Source organism: Macaca fascicularis, chromosome 6 (assembly GCF_037993035.2).
Source record: "Macaca fascicularis isolate 582-1 chromosome 6, T2T-MFA8v1.1".
Taxonomy (NCBI): domain Eukaryota; kingdom Metazoa; phylum Chordata; class Mammalia; order Primates; family Cercopithecidae; genus Macaca; species Macaca fascicularis.
The window spans coordinates 92,452,002-92,474,929 of record NC_088380.1 but is presented as its reverse complement, the minus strand read 5'-3'; the positions used below and the strand labels follow the sequence as shown (position 1 = coordinate 92,474,929).

Here is a 22,928-nt window from a genome sequence, read left to right as displayed (position 1 = left end):
CATTTCTAGTGACTGGAAAACAGGCCAAGTATGTTTCCAGAATTTACAAGGGAAGAAGTCTTTTCTTTTCAAAAATGCTATTAAGACAATGGGAAGGGGACTGAAACTGTTGGAAGCACCTGGCTTGTGAAAGGAGCTGACAAAGATGCAGAATTCAGAGATGAAAAGCACCAGACTATATTAGTTTTCTGTTGCTGCTATAACAAATTACCACAAACAGTGGCTTAAAACAACACAAATCTGTGATCCTACAGTTCTGGAAGTGAGTTATAGGTCACTAGAGTAAAATCAAGGAGTGGGCAGGTCTGTGTTTCTTTCTGGAAGCACTAAAGGAGAATCCAATTTCTGCTCCTTCAGGTTGCTACTGTAGGACAAAGGCCCCATTTACTTTCTGCCTGTTCAACTGGGAGTTGTTCCCAAGTTCTAAGGGCCACCACATTCCTTGACTTGTGGCTCATTTCCTTCATTTTCAAAGCCATCAACAGTGGGCTGAGGCCTTATGATGTCCATTTCCCTTATGTATTCCTCTTTCACTTTAAAGCACTTGTGTGATTAGATTGGGCCCAGTATAGTCTCCTTAACTCTTAATCACATCTGCAAAGTCCCTTTTGCCATATAAGGTAACATTTCACAGTTTCTAGTGTCAGGGCATGAACACCTTTAGGGGAGCATTATTCTTCCTGTGATACAGGTACCAATGATATTCAAGCCACAGGGTTACCTATATGGCCTCCTCTACCCCTGGACTTTTCAGCTCTCTCAGAAGATAAACCCCATTTTTTGGTTAAGCTAGCTTGAGATAGGTATTTTATAACGTGTAGCTTTAGGAAACCCTAACTACAACATAATTGGACTAGAAACTCTTGCATTTTTTTTTTTTTAAAAAGAGGCAGACATGGTAGTTTATGCCTATAATCCCAACAGTTTGGAAGACTGAGGTGGGAGAACTGCTTGAGGTGAGGAGTCTGAGACCCGCCTGGGCAACATGGTGAGACCCAGTCTTTACAAAAAATAAAAATACAAAAATGTGCTGTGCATGGTGCCATACATCTGTAGTGCCAGCTACTTGGGAGGCCAAGGCAAGAAGATCACTTAAACACAGGAGGTCAAGGCTTCATTGAGCCACGTTCATGCCCCTGCACTCTAGCTTGGGTGATAGAGTAAGACCTTGTCTCAAAACCAAACAAAACATTGTGTGTGTTTCTCTCAAAGAGATGGTGTTCCAAAGCATACTCTGGGGAATGTTTATTTATTCCCCAATTTTCTAATTTTATAAAAGAAGCCAAAAAAAAAATTTCCTAAAGTCACAAAACTAGTTCATTTCAGAGTCGGTCATGAATCTCCAAATTCCAGACTCCCAGTACAATGTTTGTCAGTACATTAAAAGTTTTTATTTATTTATTTATTTTTTGAGATGGAGTTTCACTCTTGTTACCCAGGCTGGAGTGCAATGGCACTCTCGAGTAGATGGGATTACAGGCATGCACCACCATGCCCAGCTAACTTTGTATTTTCAGTAGAGATGGGTTTCACCATGTTGGTCAAGCTGGTCTCAAACTGCTAACCTCAGGTCATCCACCCTACTTGGCCTCCCAAAGTGCTGGGATTACAGGCGTGAGCCACCATACCTGGCCAGTTTTTCTTTTATTATAAATGTCTAGTTTTTCCTACAGTGGCCAACATCAAACACATCCTTCTATAAAGACATGCACAGTCTCCATTTGTGCCCAACAGGCTAACATCTGGATTTTATTTGCTATCAAAACTACTGCCTTTCTGTCTATCTAGAGTAAGTCAATTGACTACTTGTTTGGTGGACTAATCATTTATTTACTCATTCATTCATTAACAGAATTATTTAGCTGCAATAATAAACCAAATTATCTCATAGTTGTTAAATATTCATTAAACTTTTACAAATTAGTATATCTTTTCTTTTTAAAGAAATGTTAGAAATGTTTAATAGGAATATTGCTTTCTTTCTGTAGACAAGTGTTTGTTACTGTTTTAGTTCCCGACAACCTGGGCCAAGGTGACCTTGTTCAGTTCCTAGTGGGAAAATGCATCCTTTTTCCTGGCAAGGATGAAAGAATGTACGTTGGAGAAGGATTTCTAATTTCTGGAACTGAGAACAGCTTAGTCTCATAAGTCACTCCTGACTAGCTCAAGAGGTGTCCGTGATGTTTGATTCTGTTCCCAGCTATCAGCAATGGATTAAAGAAATGAAGTAACATTAGCATTAAATGACTTAAGATTTTTCAGTGTTAACTTTTGTGTAAAACAGTACACTTACAAATTTCACTTTATACATTTGTTTAATTATTTTTTGAAATGGCAGAAGTAAATATGTGCTACTTTGTGTTTTTCTCTCTTCCTACCTTCTTTGCTCCACACCATGTGAGCCTAACTGTATCCCTATGCTGGGCTCCTTTCCCACCTGGCAAACTCAGTACCCCAGTGCTTCCTTTTCATCTTCTCCAGTGTTGGTTGAAGTCTGGTCCAGGGTAAGGTCTGTGGGACCATCTGGTGTAGAGAGAAAGAAGGGTTGCTCCCTTCAGATCTCTTCAAGAAATTGCTGTGATTTCCCCACTCAGGCCAGAATCCATTGTCAGAGTGCATTTACTTCTTTCCTTGTCTGTTCAGAGCGACTGCCTCAATTCTAGAAAGTATTTTTTTGAAAATATTTCTAGTTTTTTTTTCCATGAAATGGAGATGAGATGCACACGTTATTGCTGACATATGAGGCTTTGCTTTTCCCACTGTGGCTAAATTTTTAAAATAAGATAGGTGTAGTTTTATTTTATTTTCATGTTAGTAGGGGTAAAATTGTGTGTGTGTGTGTGTGTGTGTGTGTGTGTGTGTGTAATCTATCTACCAACTATCAATCTATTTATCTATTTTCTCATGGTTAACAAAAACTAGACTCCAGAGTCAAACTACCCAAATGTAAATATTTTAAATTCTTATTCTACTACCCACTAGCATCATAATTTCGTAATTTTTACCAGGTTATTCGACTTCTATATTCCTTATCTATCTCATCTGTATAATAGGGCCAACATAAAATGCTTTACACCTAGTAATGAAATGAAATAATGCACATGGAATGCTTGGACCAGCATCTGATATATAGTAAGCACTTTAAAAAGTGTTAGCTACTATTATTATTGAAGTAAATTGTATGTCTATGTGAACCAAGGAAAGAGATAAATTCTAGGCAGAACCAAAGGGAAAAGTAAAGGGAAGAAAAGTAGATATATCTAGGTTACCAGGAAGAAAAGGAAGAAGCTTAAGACTTCAATGTTTTCCCCTCAATCAAACCACAAGGAGCTATAGCACATCCTTGCAGTAAGCCTCATCTTTAGGCTTTACCATACAAGGGGATTATATTCTGTAGCTTGAAAATACTAAATTGAGGAATTCTCCTGGTTGAGAATGTTTTTCCAAGGACTAATTTAATTACCTTGCTATTATGTTTACCATTATTTCTATGGAGAAAAATATATTACAGATTACTAACAAACCAAAGTAGAATAACTTTTGAAATGAGCGCCATTAGTAAACTTGGATAGCCTAAAGAGTATATTTTTGGTTGATGAAAAGAAAGGAATGTAGGTGTCCCACAGATGATCATGTTCTTGTCACCAACAAGCTGTATGTTTTCTGAAAAAAGAAATAAAAATGATTTTTACTTTAATCTTAAAAAATTTGTTTTAGAGATAGAGTTTTGCTCTCTTGCCAGGCTGGAGTACAGTCATGCAACCACAGCCCACTGCAATCTCAAACTCGTAGCTTCAAGTGATCCTCCTGCCTCAGCCTCCCAAGTAACTAGGACTACAGGTAAGTACTATCATGCCTGGCTATTTTGTTTTTATTTTTGTAGAGATGGGGTCTCACTATGTTGTCCAAGGCTAGTCTCAAACTCCTGGCCTCAAGAGATCTTCCTGTCTCAGTTTCCCAGTGTGCTGAGATTACAGGTTTGAGCCATTGTGCCTGGCCAAAAATGCATTTGTAAATGTTAATTTAATTTCAAACATGGGAAGAAGTAATATCTTTACTAACAAATTGTAAATTAAATGCTTCATTGTATTTTTCCTTCTTGTGGAATAATAAAAACAAACTTTTCTTCAAATGAGAATTCTTACAAGTTTATAGTGAATCTGGCAAGAAATGTTTCAAATTGCAAACACATGAGAAAAGGAGAGAAATCCAGGGAGTCTTTATCAATCACAATACAAACATCTGAGGAAATAATTACTCCGAAAGTGTACAGTTACAGCTGATAGTAATTGCTACACAATGTAAATTGTTGTTTCCTTAAATTTTTAAAAAATATTTTGCTTTCAGAAAAAGTATAATTTAATTTTTTGGTTAATATATCTTGATATTTACACAATAGACAATAGTATCTTTAACAAAGAAGAACTTAATTGAAATGCCAAAAAGTTCAATCATTTAAATTATTTTCAATTTTATGCAAATAATGATGAAATTATACAGAAAGTTAAAGCAGAAAATGTTTTTAATACAGTACCTCATAAAAAGTCTCAATCATATTTTATACTATTGAACAATGTTTATTTTATCTCATTGGATAGATGCAGATGAGATGGGATAGATTGTGTTTCTAGAATGAGAACACTAAATCAGCAAATGGCAGAGCCATCATCCCAGTATCCCTTTGGAGTTGCAATCCCTGCATTTCATCTTGACTAAGACTCTTCCACTGTGGTAGCCAGCCCCTGAGATGGCCTCCAGTGATCCTTGTCTCTTAGTATCCTATGTTGATTCTTTTCACATTGAATAGGGCTGACTTGTGCAACAAATAAGGTATTGTGGAAATGACAGAGTGTGACTTCTGAAGCTAAGTCATAAAAACATTGAAACTTGTATCCTTTTCTCTTGTATCATTTGCTTTGGGAGGAGATAGCTATTGTGAGGAGACTCAAGCACCCTATGGTGAGATCAATGTGGCAAAGAATCCTTTCAGACTTGAAAGACCCTGAGCCAGAACCACCCATCCAAACCACTTCTGAATTCCTGACCGTAAAATCTCTAAGATAAAAAAAATGTTTGTTGTTTTAAGCTGTCAAGTTGGAGAAAGTGAAGTAACATCCTTATCTTCAAACACCTGGGTTATGGCTCATCTTTGGCCATGGTTTCTTCCAGCTACTATTCATATAATTGTTGGTAACATCTCCCAGGTTGCAGTGATGCTTGCCCTTCATAATGCCAAACGTCTTCCACCAATCTCTAATTTTTTATTAGCCTTCAGCCTCTATTTCCTCCTCCTTTTCTTAAAGGCTCAAGCTTTAATAATGTCTAACCTGACATAAAATTTAGGTGAAACTTCCAGGACAGCCAGTTGTACATTCGGTCTGTCATTATTGCTCAAAATTGTTGACCAGAGCAAAATTAATGATAAAATCAAACAAGCAATGTAGCAAAGTGCCATGGAAGAAAACACAGAATGATACCTGAATGCTTACTGGCTAAAAGCTTAAAATGGTACTAATCATATGCATTGGATGACTGGCTGTGAGAAAAAGCCTTATTTATTTATATTACATTTGAAACAGTCAGGGTAGGTTAGATTGTGCTGTAATATAAACAACCCCAAAATCTTAGAGATTTTGTAGAACAAAGATTATTTCTTGCTCACACTACTTCTCCATGGGTTGACTTCGTATTTTGCTTCGTATCATTCTCATTTCACATCATCCTAACTTCAGTCTAACTGAGTAGCAGTGGGAGCATTTCCAGTTACCACCACAGAAGGGAAAGGCTACAGCAATGTGTACTCAATTTTGCCCAAAATCCATTGACAAAACTAGTCACACTGCCATACCTAATTTCAAAAAAGAGGAGGGAGGAAATATAATACTATTGTGTGCACAAGGAGGAGAATATCTGGTGAACAACACATATGCCACAATATGTGTACAAATTTATCCCAAATATTTCTGAGTTGAATAGCACTAATTAGGTGATACTATATAAGAAATTCTTATAGTGTGACTTTTTTTCAGGCATAGGTGGGATGGGGTGAGATGAAGATGAAATGAAGTGGAGAGAGTATAGAAGGAACAAAAATGTTGCAAGGACAATTAACTGCATTTATTTGTTATTTTTGTGTGTTAAAGATCTAATGTCTCATACCATGGGGAAGAGGAAATGATGAGAGTAACTAGATGTTTGAAGAATCAATAAGTTAATGGATAAACTAATGAAACCTATGATTTTGAGTATTTCATTAGTGGTCTCAGATGGCTCCTGGACTCTCAAAGTTAAACCAGTCCCTCTAGTAGTCTTTTTGATTAACTGATTGCCTTCCCTGGAATGCTCAGTACCTGTGCTAAGAGTGACCTAGGCTAGTCTGGAATCATTGAACCCATGGGAGATTGTGTTTTTCAAATCTGGACCTCAATGAACTTGAGGTCCTTCCCTGTAAATTGTAGCATTTTCTTCCATTACAGAATTTATGAATGTCCTAACACCACCCATGTGAGATATCTGTCATTAATTCCATTAATTCATAAAGATGATTATAAGCATCAAGGTAATCAGAACTTTTCCTAAGGGCCTTTGATCCTTAAATTTTCTCCCACATTTTGCGAAGTAAAAAACAAATTTACTGCCTTGACCAAATTACATGGTGAAAATTTTAAATAAGTACAGTCATGCATTGCATAATATTACATAACAACATTTCAGTCAACAACAGTCAATGTATAATATTATAATGGAGCTGAAAAATTCCTGTCACCTAGTGACACTGTAGCCATCCTAATGCCTAATGAAATGTTTGCATGTTTGTGGTGATGCTGGCATAAACAAACCTACTACATTGTCAGTCATATAAAGCATATCACATACAACTATGTATAGTACATAATATTCGATGATAATAATAAATTACTGTGTTACTCATTTATCTATTTACTATAGTATACTTTTAACCACTATTTTGTGCACTCATTCTACTTATAAAAAAGAGTTAACTTTAAAACAGCCTCAGGTAGGTCCTTCAGGAGGTATTCTAGAAGAAGGTGTTTCTATCATAAGAGATGACAGCTATATGTTATTGCTTCTGAAGAACTTCCAGTGGGACAAAATGTGGAGGTGAAAGACAGTGATACTGATGATCCTGACTCTGTGTAGGTCCAGCTAATGTATTCGTTTGAGTCTTCATTTTTAACAAAAATGTTGAAAAAGTATATATATACACATATACATATATATAGAGAGAGAGAGACAGGGAGGGAGAGAGAGAGAAAATTTATAGACTAGGATATAAAGAAAACATTTTTGTACAGCTGCACAATGTGTTTGTGTTTTAAGCTGTTATTATAAAAGTGTAAAAAGTTGTAAATAATTAACAATCTGTAAAGCTACAGTAAGCTAAGGTAAATTTATTGTTGAAGAGATAATTTTTTAAAAATAAGTTTAGTGTAATCCAAATATATGTTGTTTATAAAATATATGGTAGTGCACAGTAGTATCCTTGACCTTCACATTGCATTCACCAAGCTCCATTCATGGTAGTACCCTATACAGGGGTATCTTTTTAAAAATTTTTTAAATTTTTGATTATTTTTGGTTTTTAAGGAGTGGAAAATGTAATAGACAAGAAAGAAGAAAGAAGAAAATGGCTCCCCCGTACAGAGTGAGGGGGGCTCCGAATGGACAAACCTCCATTTTTAAAATCTTTTATACCATATTTTCACTGTACCTCTTCTACGTTTAGATACAAAAATACCATTGTGTTACAATTGCCTACAGTATTCAGTACAGTAACATGCTGTACAGGCTTCTGGTCTAGAAGCAACAACCTATACCACATAGCCTAGGTATGTAGTAGGCTATAACCTCTAGGTTTGTGTAAATACATTCTATGATGTCTGCATGACAAAATTATCTAATGACACATTTCTCAGAAACTGTTCATCATTAAGTGGCACAAGATTGTCATTGCCCACTATAAAATATTTTCCTCTTCAGCTGTTTAGTAGACCTGTGTATAATCTTTGCAATATTACTATTTAAAAAGGTATTTTGAGATTTTTAAAAGAAGTGTAAAATATCAAATAGGTTTAAAATACTTTTAGCCTCTAAATAAATGTTATACTGTGTCAAACTATTTGGGCCACCAAAAGGTAAAAATAGAAAGAAATTTGTAAGTACCTTGATTTTTTTCTTCCCAATATTTTCAAATCTCTCTGGGACCATTTAAAATAATTACTATTTCAAGATCTCAAATTTCAGCATTTCTTACTTATATTATATTTTCATTTAATAACTGCTCTGCTAATGTCTTCGCTTGTCATCTTGCGTTGTACCCAAGATTAAAGTATTGCATGTATGTATATACTGACTGCTCTATCATGTATTTTGTTATAAAAAGGCATTTCAATAGAATATTTAGAAACATTCTTAAGGTGTTTGTAAATTTAAACTGCTTGCTGATCACAGCTGCCAGACTGAGACACTTTCAAAAGTAAGTTATTTATCTATAATTTGTTTCAAATAGAAGCAGTCTCACAGTTTTTAGCATTTTATAGTTATCAATATCATTATGAAATATTTTTAAAACATATTCTAGAAATAAGCAAGTTTTCAGCTTATGGAAATTATAACTTAAAGCATGACAAACAAGTAAGTACAGAACAGTATAAGGAATTACTAAGATGAGGAAGGGATGTTCCCAGAAGGAGAAAGCAATGGAAAGGCATTCAGTGAGGATATGAAAAAGATTTGCTAAGCTAGTTGCCACTCCTCTTTCAGATGAAAATGTCATTTGAGTTTCATCAAGAAGAGCTGAGTCTCCCATATCAATAGTTGATCATTTTCCCTTATTCTTTGACCCAGAAAAGCAAATGAAAGCTGACTGGAAATGAAAAGGCGCAGGTTCTAATGTTAAGTTCAGCTTACTTGGTCGAGGCCCCCAACTAAACTGTCTCTCATTATTTTTTCATCACTGAAAAACAGATGAGACTAGTGGAATTATATAGTTTTATAGTTTTAGCACATTACTACCACAATTAGTGTTAAATGAGTCAAACAAAAGGAAAACTTAGCCAAAATTAAATGAAGCCACTTTGAGATGAATAATGGCTTTCCATTTCCAATTAACCTAAGGCACTGCAAAATAACCAGATAATATTATCAGCACACAGCTAGTTCACCTGTTGTTCTAAAGTCTAGATTAAGCAAATCAAAAAAGTCCCCAGACTCTTAGTTCAGGTTGCTTTAGATTTAACAACAAAGAAGAGTTTCAAATTTCAAGATGCTAAAGAAAGTAATATAATGAATGGCTGATTATGAGATTGGGGAAAAGAAAAGGCTTGTTCTGATGAGTAACATTTCCACCCTTTGTGTTTAATTTGTGTCGCAAATGTTGATATTTTATAATTTTTTATTTATTTATTTACATTTATTTATTTATTTTACTGTTTCAAGCTAGGAGTAGGACTTCAGCATTCTATAATCTTTTACCTAAAGTTTTGTTCCAAAGTTGTGATAAAGACCAAAAAAGATAAAGTCACGTAAGTATGTAAAAAAAGGGAGGGTGACAAAAGATAAAAATATAGTCAATTTGAAAGGCAGTATTTCATCCATGTGTTAATAATGGTATGAGTTCAGGACTTAGGAAGCAAGATAACTAAATGGTGAGGTTCTATGCCAAATGCTCCAGAATACACAGACACAGTTACGATGAAGTGCAGAACTGAGATTTGGATACAGAGAATTCTCAATCTTTTTATCAGCATAGTATCAGGTGTCTACCAGCTTGGGGATGCCCTCCCCTTCACCACTCATGTAGACACACACAAAGGAATACTTGGAAACAGAGCAGGACTTCCAGTATCTCATAAATACAATGACAGATTTCCCAAGAATTATACTCTGGGTTAGAGGAAACCAAGAATAGAAAATGTTCTTAAAAGGAAAATCCATAAAGAGATATCTGACCCTAACCTCAACTACCAGAGCTACAGAGAAGAGAAACAAAGACTTTGTTATAAAGAAGACATTAAAACAAACACATGTACAACATTGATAAGCATTTTACTCAAAGGGAGAAAAGAACGGGAAGGGCTGAAAGTCTCTACACAAGCCAATCTTTTTGATGAAAATATATTTCCTTTTTTCTTCTGGTCTCCTCTATAAGACAGTGCACAAAGTGCTCATTTATATTTTCTTTGTTTTCATCCCAAAGCTAGAAGATCAAAGAGTTAATAAAACCTCCTAGCTATAGAAGGTCATTACAAAACTAAATGCAGCAATTCAAAGTGGAAAATAGAATGAATGCCAAGGAGATGTTTAACAAAGTAACATTCTAGATGTATTCTTTGAAGAACATTTGCAGACTCGTTTGATTGCTTTAGAGCGCACAGGGAACAATGCAGCTGCATGGAGCTAACATTGACTGATGGTTGCATTCTGCCAAACCAAAGCCAGGCGGCTTAGAATCACAAGTGTATCTGATATAGAATTACCTAATATAGTGGAAATATTCATGTGTATTTTGCATAGCAAAATAATATTAAAAACTTCCACCTTTTCCCCCCTTGGGCCTAATTAAATGCCCAAACATAAGACATGAGTCTATTCATTGGAAAAATAATTTGAAGCACTATTTTTCCAAAAACTGACAAAATTGGATGGCAAAATAAGGGATTAGCTTAATGCTTCCCATTAGCTATTGAGATCCTCCTTCTTTTGCTTTTTTCTTCTTTTTTTTTTCTTTAGTGCTGACATCCTTATAATGGTAGCAAATACAGAATACAAAAGGGAGTCTTTGGAAATCATCAATATTACCACACTGATTTATTCAAAAGAGACAGGTTGGTACACTGGTCTTGCATTACAGTGTGACATGCTAGAGTTTGCCATTCACTGTACACTGTCATCTAAATGCTTGAGTTCCCCCAAAATTCTTATGTTGAAACCTGATCCTCAATAGTATTGAGAGGTAGGGCCTTTAAGAGGTGATTAGGTCATAAGGGCAGAGACCTCATGAATGGAATTGGCACCCTCATAAAAGAGGCCAAAAGAAGTTTGTTTGCCCCTTCCTCCATGTGAGGACCCACCTAGAAGTCACCATCTATGAAGCAGAAAGCAGGCCCTCAGCAGACATGAAATCTCCTGGTGCTTTGATTTGGACTTCCCAACCTCTAGAACTGTGAGAAATAAATTTCTACTGTTTATATTTTTGATAGCAGCTCAAATGGACTAAAACACTGTAACCCTGGGGTCTTAGCATTAGGACCCATTAAACAGGTTTCCTCCTGGAGAAGAAACAGCAGAACATCCTAGAACATCAGAAGTGCCCATCCTGTTGGTAGGGCCATGGCTATGTGGCAACATGAAGGCCAAATGATAGAGGGTATTTAAGGTCTCCTACTGAGGTCTAATCAAATGATGTTTTTCCCACTATTTGAAAACTTGGGAAAAACTTGTTTTCATGTTGAGGTAAAAGGAGATCTTTCCTAGGGTAATTTGAAGGTGAATTGAAGACTGGCATAGCTAGGTGTTCATATAATGATTTTATTTAGGAGAGTGTAATTAAAAAAAAAAGCATAGAAATATTTAAATAGCTGAGATTAAGCTTTAATCAATTAAACTTTTTAATTATTTGGGGCAAATAACTAACATTTCACTATCAAATGAATCTGTTTTGAAGTACCATTGAAAGTTGTGCTGGTGCCAATAAACAGTCTTTTTGCCTCAGTGGTGCATGTCACCTTCCTGCAAGGCAACTAGTTTGCAGATATGGTCAGAGGGAAAATTACTGAACAACAAAATGAAAAGGGGGCATAAGTCAGCCAGCTTTCTCAATCCTAGGAAAGGAAACTTCCCTCCTGCTTATGAAAGAGGACGATTGTGCTCAGTACCACTTAACCAGTGCCAACAATCTGGTAAGCCCTCTATTCAGTGCTACACCAGGGCTACAGAAAGGTGACCTGGAGTTTGGGGCCGAGGTCAGGGAAAGGTCACTGCCTGAAAAATGAAACTAGTCAAAAGAAAAGAATCCTAGGAATGGGTGAGGTTACTCATCCACTAAAGTAGCCCAATCTAAAAGATGGCATTTTTTTTTCTGGTAGTTTAGTGGTCAGGGAAAAAATAAAAGAGAAAGAAAAGGATTTGTTAAAAAAAATATATTCAAAATTCTAAGCCTTTTAAATAATCCTGCTGACCCTTGCAAGCTTGTCCTAGCATGCTTTGAAGTGTGGCCATAAGAATCAGCATTTTGTCACTAAAATGCCTACAGACTTTCTCTATTTTTTTACTTCTGCTTTTTAGGTTCATCAGTTCCCCTCTCCTCTCGCTGGTTTTCCTCTCCATCACCACCACTACAATTTCAAAACTAAAAATCAGATGTTAGGTATGAAGACACCATTACCCTGTTGTTTGAAACGTGCTCTGAACTAGCTGGTTGACTTTCCCCTCCTCAGCATCTTCTTGGTGCCTTTCTATAAAGGCAGCGTATCCAACACATGCCAGTATGTGGACCTTAGTTGGTCATGGTATGCCAGGAGTGCCTGTTTTAAATAACCCCTTTTAAGGTTAAAGGAACTTAAATTCTTGGCATATTTATTTGCCCTTTCATAGCTTTTATCTTTGAGATGTAGATGAGTGCTTACAGGGTGCCTGGAATGGAAACAGGCTATAGGATGAAGGAGCATGGGCTCAGGGTTGCATATTTTCAGGCTTCCCCACCTCAAAACAAAACAAAACAAAACAAAAAAATCCATGACATTTCTTTTCCTGGATGGCAAAAATGAAAACATTTTATGAATAAATCCACAAATAAAATGATATCACTTTAAAGATGTGAAAAAACTAGGTGTACTTTGAAAAAGTACATTTTAAATAGGGAGCCAGAAGCAGATATGTGCAACTGCAATGTTTACTATTCATCTGATTTCTTTTTCTAAGAAACACAAAAACCATGAAGTTAGAAAGAATTCAATTAACTCTCTTCAGTGTGCAGAAGGATGTAGGAGTTTCAACTTCCTTTTGTTTTATATTGGTTGTCAAGAATTCATACAAGAAAGTCAATTTTATACAAAATAATTTTACAAAATTACTTTTAAGATAGTCAATTTCCATAGATCAACTTCAGTAGGTCATATAATATGTCTTTTAATATGAACTCCTTAGCTTTATTAGTGCATTAAAAATTATTTATCTTGCAAAATAATAAATTAAAAACAGAATTAGAATATCTTTGCTTTATGTAGCCACAGTATTAAGTTAAAATAGTATAATGCATGTTATACAAAGAGAAATGTAAATGGGGCCTAAAAGAACATTTTTAAGTCAGTTTCACATTAAACATTGAATAGAAAAGTTGACTTATCTTAAGTAAAGCAAGTCACTACATCACTCTGCTACAGCAAATGTTTCTTTGTAAATGAGGATGAACTGACAATGCTTGAAAGTATAGTTCATCAGAATCACAAGAAACCAAATATTATGAATGTGTAAAATTCCATGTTTATTTAATATCGGTTACACAGCCAGTTTATTGAAACCAGTCTTTGTAAAGACAAATAATATGTCTGATGAACATAAACAGTATCATACAGTTGAAATTCATCCTGTATTTTCACCTGAATAAAGATGTCATTATGCAAGAATTTCAACAATAAAGACCTTGCCTTGAATTGGCATGGCATCTCTCAGAGCTTCAAGGCAGCACAGTCTTCCATCCAACTCCAGAGATTATCAGCTCTACATCAGGGAACTTCAGTGATTAACTTGTCCACACTTAGCTACCATGGAACCTTCCTCCAGTATCTGCATTGGCCTCCAGTGTAGTCAGTGACATGGGCACCTTCTCAGAGGACATATCCAGAACCCAAGCTGGGTATTCCTAGGACAAAAAATATGCAGATAATGTAAATAAGGCTCATTCCAGTCACAGAGAAGTATGAGTGTTATACTGCTTAATAATGATACCAACAAATATTAATTTTATTGTTATAGTTGCCCATATATATTAAAGTTTACTATGTGCCAGGCATAGCACACTAGCTCATAAAATTGACATAAGAACCCTATAACTATTAAAATTATCTCTGCTCCAGAGGCCAAGAAACTTGAAAAAGTGGTAGAAGCAGGGTTTGCATCATCAAACACAGCTCAGGTAAGACTAGTAGCTTCCTTTACTCAACATTGTAATGAACTAATAGTTTCTTCAAAGCCACTCACACCTTTTTTTCTGCCCTGCCTTTCTCTCTTTCTTTCAATTAGTTTTTAAATTGATATATAAAATGTTATATATTTACTGTGTACATCATGATGTTTGGAAGTATATATACATTGTGGAATAGTTAAACTTAGCTAATTAACAAATTTATTACCTCATGTAGTTACCATTTTTGTGGTGAGAACACTTAAAATCTACTCTCTTAGAATTTTCCAAGATACAATCTATCATCATTAACTATAGTTACCATGCTGTAAAATAGCCCTCTTGAATTTATTCCTCCTATCTAACTATAAATATGTATCCTTCCACTGCACTCCAGCCTGGGCGACAGAGAGAGACTCCGTCTCAAAAAAAAAACAAAAAACAAAGCAAAACAAAACAAACAAAAACAAAAACAAATAAATATGTATGCTTTAACTAACAACTTCCCCCATCCTCAACTTCCTAACCACTCATCCTCTGGTAACTATCATTATACTCTTTACATCTTTTCCTTCTTTTCTTTCTTTTCCTTCTTCCTTCCTTCCTTCTTTCTTTCTTTCTTTCTTTCTTTCTTTCTTTCTTTCTTTCTTTCTTTTTCTTTCTTTCTTTCTTTTTCTTTTCCTTCCTTCCTTCCTTCCTTCCTTCCTTCCTTCCTTCCTTCCTTCCTTCCTTCCTTCCTTCCTTCCTTCCTTCCTTCCTTCCTTCCTTTCTCTCTTTCTCTCTTTCTCTCTCTCTTTCTCTTTTTTTTTTTTCAGAGTTTCACTCTTGTTGCCCAGGCTGGAGTACAATGGTATGATCTCATCTCACTGCAAACTTTGCCTTCCGGGCTCAAGCAATTCTCTCACCTCAGCCTCCTGAGTAACTGGAATTACAGGTGACTGCCACCACTCCCAGCTAATTTTTTTTTTTTTTTTTGTATTTTTAGTAGAGATGGGGTTTCACCACATTGGCCAGGCTGGTCTCAAACTGCTGATTTCAGGTGATCCACCTGCCTCGGCCTTCCAAAGTGTTGGGATTACAAGCGTGAGCCACTGCGCCCAGGCTTACGCTCTCCACTTCTATGAAATCATCTTTTTTAGATTCCACATGTAATAGATCATGTAGTACTTGTCTGTCTGTGCCTGGCTTATTTTACTTAACATAATGCCCTCCAAGTTAATCCATGTTGTCAGAAATGACAGGATTTCCTTTTTTTTATGACTGAGTAGTATTCCATTGTGTGTGTATATACCACATTTTCTTTATTCATTCCACTGTTGAGGGACATTTAGATTGATTCCATATATTGGCTATTGTGAATAGTGCTGCAATAAACATGGGAGTGCAGCTGTATTGTCAACATATCAATTTCCTTTTTCTTTGGATGTATATTCAGTAGTGAAATTGCTGGATCATATGGTAGTTCTATTTTGAGGTTTTCGATGAACTTCCTTGTGGATTCTGTAACTGCTGTACTAATTTAAATTACATCAAAAGTATGCAGGGGTTCTCTTGTCTCCACATCCTCACTAATACTTGTTATCTTGGTTTTTTTTTTTTTTTTTTTTTTGGATAATAGTCATCCTGATAGATGTGAAGTGATATCTTGTGTTTTTTTTCATTTGTGTTTCCTGTGTGATTAGTGATGTTGAATGTTTTTTTCATATATAGTACCTGTTGGCCATTTGTATGTCTTCTACTAAAAAATGCCTATTTGGGCCTTTTCCCATTTTTTAATCAGGTTATTTGTTTTCATGCTATTGAGTTACTTTTATAGAGGCTAACTAAAATTCTTGATATTTTAGAAAGACTTCCTTCTGCCTCTCTGATAATATTTTTCTTTTTCTTACAATTTTTACATTCCAAACCACAACACAGCTCTCCTTGCAACCAGGAGTGGCCATGTGATGGATTCTGACCAACGAGATGCAAGCCGAAGTTGCTAATTGGGACTCCTAAAATCACTTTTAAAAAGTCATGGACTCATGATCTCTTCACCCTTCTTCTGCCTGTCTCAAATTGTCCATCGTCAGATTTCTTTTTACACAAAAAAATTATTTTCAGCTAGGCCATGTTAATTTGATTTTCTGCTACATGCAGCTGACTGTACTGATTATCTAAAACTGCTTTATAAAGTTTTGTGACTAGGGGGTGGGAGCAATGATCACTCATATTCGTTAAGTGAAAGGATAAATGATTGAATTGTGTATCTTAATTGTGGTATATTCTGTACAACATTTTTACAATAAATTATGCTGAATGAGTTTCTTTCTATTTGATACCAAAGGCTAACACATCTGAAATAACTGTCAGTTTTTCTCCTTGCTAAAAGTGCACAGATTAAAAAATAAGCCGTTTGGGCCATGTGCACTGAAAGAATGGCTATAACTCTTGCCCTGATCAGAGGGTTCCACAAACTAGCGTTGAACTCAGTGGGGGCCCAACAGAGAAGAAAAGGAGGAAATCCAGGAGATAAATTAAGGAATATTTGGAGATGGTGAGATACTTAAATTTTATAAAGATTTTTCAATTAAATTGAATAAAACCCACTTTGTAATCTCCCCCTATTAACGATTGAAATCCCATTTCCAACACTTATTGGGTATGTCATCTTAGACAAGGTTGTTTCACCTTCCTGAGGTTACTATATTTTTTAGCATAAAGTCAATATTTTACAATCCATCTCATAGTATTATTTTTAGGATGAACTAAAACAATGGATGTGAATTGCCTAGTACTGCGCTTGACACATAATATAAAGTTAGCAGACTTTCATGCCCTGTCTGCCTCCCTGCTACCCGATTCCCCACGACTCATCTCCATTGACCGAAGAATGACTTTAAAGACATCAGTCTAATCTCTGAAAGCATTTTTTCCTTTTCTTACCTCACAGCCCAGTCACTATACAAAGATATCATTTCACTGGACAGAGATATTAGTGAAAACAATGCCTCCTCCGACCAGGGTATAAGTTTCTTGAAGGCAGTAACCATGACTTAAAATGTCTGTGTCCCTTACAGAACTTGAGTTTCTAAAGAATTTCCAACTACACTATCTGAAAGGAAAAGAACTTTGAGATATTTAATTTTTAAATAATTTTTATCAATGCAAATGATCCTGTTTTTCAAGGTACAATCTTGTCAGCATTTACCACCAAATAAGCACAATGCTTGAAGACCTATAAAGTAGTTACGAACATAGACAAACCCATATTTTTGATGATAATATGAAGGCATATCAAAAAGAAAAGAATCCCAATATAATTTACAATCATTGTTTACTATGAACTATTCACTGCGCTAAGCACCTTCATACATTACCAACAATCCTTTCTAAAACTCTGCAAAGTAGGTGTTGCTAACTTCATATTATGGAAAGGAAAACCAAGGATACAAGACTTGACTAGCACTAACTGCTAAGTGAATCCAGAGCACCTTAGCCAGAGTGTGAATTCATATTTTTTATGTTCCCATGTTTGAGTTCTTTGTACTTCACACACTGCAGAGCAGAAGACATGAAGATTATTAATTTCTGGGGAAGAAAATTCAAAAATATCCATATAGTTTAATAGAAAACAACATTTTGGGATCTTAATTATTCAGATCCATACCACCAAAATTAATTTTTGTTTATAAAATAAACAATAAAATAACAAATATTTTTAAAGCAACATACAAAGTTCTAATTTAATCTTTACAGCTGTTCTGTAAGGTAGATATTATTACCTCTTCATATGAATAGATGTTGAAATTCAGAGAAATAAATTACTTTTCTAGATAACAAACCTTGAACCCACACCCTGGCATCATGATAGAGTTATTTCCACCACACCACAATATTATACTCCCTGGGTTATTTTACTTGAGTTTCAATGAAAAAAGGATACAGGAATGGATGAAGGGTGTTATGGTTTGGCTCTGTGTCCCCACCCAAATCTCATCTCAAATTGTAATCACCATGTGTCGACGGAGGGACCTGGTAGGAGGTGATTGGATCATGGGGATTGTTTTCTCCATGCTGTTTTCATGATAGTGAGTGAGTTCTCACAAGCTCTGATGATTTAAAAGTGTGGCACCTCCTTCTTTGCTCTCTTTCTCCTGCCATCATGTAAGATATGTCTTGCTTCCCCTTCACCTTCTGCCATGATTGAAAGTTTCCTGAGGCCTCTCCAACCATGCTGAACTGTGAGTCAATTAAATCTCTTCCATTTATAAATTACGCAGCTTCAGGTAGTTCTTTATAGCAGTATGAAAACAGACTAATACAGAAAATTGGTACCAGGAGAGAGGCATTGTTATAAAAATAACCTGAAAATGTAAAAGTGACTTTGGAACTGGGTAACAGACAGACATTGGAAGAGCTTAGAGGACTCAGAAGAAGACAGGAAGATGTGCGAAAGTTTGAAACTTCCTAGAGACTTGTTGAATGGTTATGACCAAAATGCTGATAGTGATATGGACATTGAAGTGCAGGTTGTTGTGGTCTCAGATGGAGATGAGGAACTTATTGGGAACTGGAGCAAATGCTACTCTTGCTATGTTTTAGCAAAGAGACTGGCAGAATTTCTGCTAAGACAATGGAGAAAATGTCTCCAGGCCATTTCAGAGATCTTCATGGCTTGGGAGGGAAAAATGGTTTCATGGGTTGGGCCCAGGGCCCCACTGCTCTGTGCAACCTCGAGACATGACACTCTGCATCCCAGCTGCTTCAGTTTCAGCTGTGGCTAAAAGAGACAAACATACAGCTAGGGCCATTGTTTCACAGGGTGCAAGTCCCAAGCTTTGGTGTCTTCCACATGGTGTTGGACCTGTGTGTGTGCAAAAGATAAGAATTGAGCTTTGGGAGCCTCTGCCTTGATTTCAGACGTTGTATGAAAACACCTGGATGTCCAGGCAGAAGTCTGCTGCAAGGGCAGAGCCCTCATGTAGAACTTCTACTAGGGCAGTGCAAAGGGGAAATGTGCGATTGGAGCCCCCACACAGAGTCCCCAGTGGGGCACGGCAGACTACCACTGTGAGAAGAGGGCCACCATCCTCCATACCCAAGAATGGTAGATCCACCAACATGTTGCACTGTGTGCCTGGAAAAGCCACAGGCACTCAACATCAGCCTATAAAAGCAGCCGTGGGGCCTGTACCCTCAGAGCCACAAAAGAACAGCTGTCCAAGGTTTTGGGAGCCCACCTCCTGCATCAGCATTGCCTGAATATGAGTCATGGAGTCAAAGGAGTTTATTTTGGAGCATTACAATTTAATGGCTACTTTGCTGGATTTCAGACTTGCGTGGGGCCTGTAGCCCTTTTGTTTTGAACAATTTCTCCTTTTTGGAATGGTAATATTGCCTGTACCCCCATGGTATTTGGAAGTAACTATCCTATTTATTTATTTATTTTTATTTATTTATTTTTTTTATTTTACAGACTCATAGGTGGAAGAGACTTGCCTTGCCTCAGATGGAACTTGCCTTGTCTCAGATGAGATTTGGACTTGGACTTTTAAGTTAATACTAAAATGAGCTAAGACTTTGGGGGACTGTTGGGAAGGCACGATTGATTTTGAAACGTGAAAAGGACATGAGATTTTGGAGGGAACAGGGGTGGAGTTATATGCTTTGGCTCTGTATCCCTACCCAAATCTTATCTTGAATTTTAATCCCCACATGTGGAAGGAGGGACCTGGTGAGAGGTGATTGGATCATGGGGGCAGTTTTCCCCATGCAGTTCTCATGATAGTGAGTGAGTTCTCATAAGATCTGATGGTTTAAAAGTGTGGCACTTCCTTCTTTGCTCTCTCCTGCCACCATGTAAGATGTTCTCACTTCCTCTTTACCTTCTGCTATGATTGTAAGTTTCCTGAGATCTCCCCAACCATGCAGAACTGAGTCAATTAAGCCTCTTCCCTTTATAATTTACCCAATCTCAGGTAATTCTTAAAGCAGTGTGAAAACAGACTAATACAAAGGCACGGACTTGTCACCATCTTTAGGCCTTCTTACTTCCATTATCTAAATTACTCTCTTTTGAACAAATGCTTTTTTCCAACAGGTGTCTTCTGAGAAGTCATTTTGATACAGTATGAATTCAATAAGACAAGTCTTCCATTGAGCATGCTTGGGCAAGTAAATATCAAATTTTCTAAAGGTCTTTAATTCATGCTTGGTGTTCAGCATGCCCTTTTTCTCCTCCTTAATGTTTGTTTTCAAATGAGCAGCAAAGAATCAATTTAAGAGCTGGAATAGCTCTGGGGTATTTAACAGGTGCTGAAACTCATGTTTAGGTCACCAGTTCAGATCCCAAGATATGTGGTTCTCTCTTCTGCTACTCATGATTTTAAGTAGGAAGACCCGATCACTACCTCTAAACTGGCATGTCCTACCATAAAACCGTTCCTCCCTACCTTCATTGAAGGTACTGGTGAGGAATCACCTAAGGTTGTTACCATTGAGAACTAGCAGAACAGTAACCATCATTCACTCCAATGACACATGGTGCATCTCTTATGCTACTAGAAGCAGCACAGCTGGATATAAGCAACCAGGTGAGGTGGGAGAGCATATATTCCTTGGAAAAAAGTCATCTTGAGTTTGGGAAAGGTGGGATTATGGTGAGCAGCAGAAAGAACAGAAAGGAGTAGGTGACAAAGAAGAAAGATGATGATCCAAGTTTGGACTAAATTAAGACAGAAAGAATGATCAAATGGATCAATAGCTAAACATGTCAGAGAAAAGGGGTCAAATGCCAAGTGTATCAACTTTGAAGACCAGAGAACCCTAGATAATAAAGATGGAAGTCAAAGCAGTTTACTCCGTTATTCTTAATAAGTCTTAGTTATCTTTTTATCGTCTCTAAGTGTTATAAACATTGTCTTCAGGTATTACTGAGAAAAGATGCTGAATTAGGAAGACCCAATAACATCTGTAGTTAATATCCTGGTTCCTGCAGTGGATGTAACAGTGTACGTCATAATTTAGGACCTCTAAGACTCCTTTCCATTTGGTTGTGCCAGACAGTGCATATTTTTTATTTTTTTCCTTCTCAAACTTTCGTTGACTGCTGTGTAATGCCTATTACCAAGAGTGAACACTTTTATTTTGCTGTTCTCTGTAACAAATCTTTACTAATTTAATCATCAAAGCAAACTTGTGAGACCAAATTTATTAATATCCCCATTTTACAAATATGGAATCAATGTAAGAGAAAGCCCTGGTGACTTTCCCAAGGTTATGTAGTTAGTAAAGTTAGGGTTTAAACTCAGTTAGTCTTCTCCAAATCCTTCTTCCTAAGCACCACACAATAATGTCTTGCTTAGATGTTTCATGGAGTTAAAATATTTTAGTCTTCTAAGGATAAAACTTCAGTACAAACAAAGTTATAGTTATGTTCCTAAGAATTTAGTGAACCCATCACTGACCTAAAAAGCCAAAACTGTTTTGTATTATAAATCTATAATATAATTCCTAATCCATTTAGGTATGCAAATTATATTTTTTAGAAATAAAAATTATAATATTCTTTTATCTACCTAATGACAATTATTACAGAAATATGAAAATTTCATGAAGAACTTAAGAATTATAATATTTAAATGGTTTTGTTCGAAAAGCTAAACCAGAACTAAATAGGGCACCTCTTTGAGGAATGTCTAGTTTACAAATAATGAAAGAGTTCTATATTCCTAACACCATTTCTGGGCACTATAAACATTGTTTGTATTAGTGAAAATGGTACTGCTGTTGGTGGCATTTCAAAAAAGGAAGCAGAAGTTCTACTTGGGAGTCGAACATAAATATAATCAGAAAAGATGATGAACTAAGTCATATTTACAAAAGGATTTAAAATAATGGCTCATGAGTCTTGTAAAATATTTTCCCCTTTTTAACATAGAATCACAAATAGTACCCTATTGGTTCATTTTTTTGATGTCATTTATGCCATAAATCTCCTTGCTAGATAGGAAATCTAGGCCATACCACCATTCTTTAAATTAAGGTTACTGTTCTTGCTTGGTGATTGGATGAAATAAAACCTAAAGATTACTTAATTTGTTTCATTTCATTTTGAAATCAATTTAAATCAGTGGCAATTAAATAGGCAAACTCCTAAAATTCATGGCATGGTCAGGGAGCATATGCATGGGAGTCTGCGTGTGTGTGTGAGTGTGTGTGTGTGTGTGTCTGTGTGTGTATGTGTCTGTGTGTAGTTTATGCATGTGCCCAAAGACTACTGCAGTGATGACAACTATTTGGTAGTAGAGACTGGTAAAAAGGGGAAAAAGGAAAAATTTAAATGAGGTGAACTTTTTCTCTATTGCATGTTTATCTACCAAAGTCATAGAAAACCCAGACTCATTTTAGGCTTCTTGAAAAGTAATCCAAAAACTGATTTAGCATCTCTTATAAGATGTGCACATATGGCCGGAATGCTAAACATCACATTGAATAAAAAGCAACTTTCTACTTTCCCCTAAAAAACCCTATTCTGATTGTACTGGTCTGCTTGGGCTGCCATAACAAAATACGATAGACTGGGCGGCTTTAATAACAGAAATTAATTTTCTTACAGTTCTGGAGGCGGGAAGTCTGAGATTTAAGTGTTGGCCCATTTGGTTTCTGCTGAGGGCTCTCTTCCTGGCTTGCAGACTGCCACCTTCTTGCTATTGCCTCACAGAGGGACGAAAACATTCAGTTCATAGCACCGACCAAAAATTATTTCCAGGCAATCCAGTGAGTAAAGTCTGACTATATTAGC

The 22,928-nt window shown here is 36.3% G+C and overlaps 1 long non-coding RNA gene across 2 annotated transcripts in view; it reads right to left on the bottom strand.

The window, feature by feature from the left end:
• Positions 1-2,296: 2,296 nt before the first annotated feature.
• LOC107129950 (uncharacterized) overlaps positions 2,297-22,928 on the bottom strand; it is a 183,262-nt gene continuing 162,630 nt past the window's right edge. For both annotated transcript variants that reach the window (XR_012413854.1, XR_006699031.3), the window contains one exon: positions 2,297-13,882. This is a non-coding gene — a long non-coding RNA (uncharacterized lncRNA). The remainder of the gene's footprint in view (positions 13,883-22,928) is intronic.